Here is a 2307-nt window from a genome sequence, read left to right as displayed (position 1 = left end):
AAAGCGAAAATATTTTCTTTTATAACATGTGATTTTATAAAAATTGTGAGTGTCAGCATACCTGTTACAAAACTGAAAACATATGAAAAAATTTTAATATCTTAATGAAATAAATTAAGACCCCGAAATAAAATCTTCATAGCAATATATTCATCTTCAGCAATCTTCATAGCAATAATACTCATGATGATCATTTCCTAAAGTTTAAAATTGATTTTATGAAAACTTGGTTTGATTCGCTGTTGTAAAGTTGTTCCAAATAAAATTATTATTCAAATGTTAAAAGACTTTGTTTATTGTTGTGTTTGGGTTGGACTTTAAAATGGGAGTGTGACTCACTTTCCAATGACAAATTGACCGAAATTTATTATTAAAAAGTACACATCTTTAGGTTTGTTTATAATAAAATTATGAATAACATCAACAATATGTGATTTAATAAAAATAAAGATATCTGTAATAGTTTATTTTTCTATTTAAACTAAGTTACCAGCAGTTACATCCAACCACTGAAGTTTTTGTAACTTATTAAATTATAAGAATAAGCTTTACAGTTATAATTAACTACAAAGGAAGAGCATTGTATGAACAACTTGTCAATTTTTAATACTTTCTGTTTTTAGGTGTGAAACAAGTAAAAAGCAGTAGAAAACATAATCTATGGATTCACAGAAATAGAATTTGAACAAAGATAAAATTTTACATTCTATTCATATTTAAAAGAACTAAATGTTGAACTAGAACTTATGACCTTTTGCTGATTGCTGAAAAGTAAATTTACAACAAAAATTGATGAAAATAACATAAAAGTAAGTACAAGACATATGCCAAATTCTACATGGTAAGTGGTAAATATTAAGTATTAATAATAATTCCCAAAGCACATATTTCCAGCAATTATTTGAACAATTTTAACCTTTTAAATTGGCTTGATATTTAGTATAATATGGTTTGCTCGAAACATGAAAAAGATTCAATAATAAAAATTAACTTAAACATTATTTAGGTTGTGTGTAGGATATCTCTCTATTATTGTTTCAAATATTGTAGATTAAACTGTAAATTGGTCATGTCATGACAAGTTTTTCAAACTAATTTGATTTTATGAAATGTCTATGATAATAGACATTTCACAAAAATGGGCAGGCAATAAAAGTTCCAAAAAATCTGTACCTGTAAAAACTAATCATCATTTTTACATGGTTTGTGAGTTCCATCATTGTAGAGAATTGAATTTCAAAGAAGTTTTGTAATTAAATGGGGAGAAATCTATATAATCAAAGAAAACCAGTTTTTTTTTTAATAAGGTATGTAATTAGGTGAAAAGCAATAATTAAATTGATGTTGATTATGTTCATACTGTTGCAGATGAATGATTGCACCTCTTCAAGTTCTACAGAATTATTAAATGAAGGAATCTGCTTCAGAATTGCTGACTGCATGTCGCTGCAACATCTGTGCTACAAAGTTTGACTGTTTAAAATATTGTAATTCTAAACTAAATTTTGAAAAATAACTTATTATATAGAGTAGTTTAACCGCAAATCTAAAAAAGAGTCACCATGTTGCAGGATATGCACTAGCATAATAACTATATTAATGTCATTATTGATATATAGATGTGTAACCTATACATTATTTATATTATAATTTAGTGTTTTATATTAGTTTGATGTTAATATTATGACAATTTTTAGAAATATGTATTAGACTTTAATATAAAATATACACTAACATAATAAGATTTTCTCGAAATTGGGAAATGCAGTGTATAGAAAATAAAAATATACTAAAATATAGGGAATTAAGTATCAAGTACAAAAGATAAAAAAAAAACCATTTAGTGAAAAATATGAAACAAAATTAATTTATTAAATTTGGATTTTACAAATGTCACACCTTATTATAGATCTTATACTTTTTTTGAACTAAGTAATAAAAAATAAACAGAGATTGTATACAATTTTCTTACAAGTAATTTAAATTTCAACACAGGTACTTTTCCCCAAAATGATGCCTCCTAAGCTCATTATTTTTCCTCGTTAAGGAATCTATAGGTTACACATCTATGGAGAATAGTAATAACAAAAGAGTTAAAATGCGGAATCTTTAGGTTCATGATAATTTTGTGAATTTATTTGAGAAGTAAAACTTAAATATTGTATTCTATTTTTACAGTACATAATATTTAACATGACTTGTACATTTGCAATGTTTTGATAGGAAAAGTTTAGATTAGGGGACTATTTGGAGCGTCGGCAGTGCAGTTGGCGCTTGACCGGATCATATTTTACATATCCAGGTACG

This window comes from Papilio xuthus, unplaced genomic scaffold (assembly GCF_000836235.2).
Source record: "Papilio xuthus unplaced genomic scaffold, Pxut_1.1 DF827597.1, whole genome shotgun sequence".
Lineage (NCBI taxonomy): Eukaryota > Metazoa > Arthropoda > Insecta > Lepidoptera > Papilionidae > Papilio > Papilio xuthus.
This window is presented reverse-complemented; position numbering follows the sequence as displayed.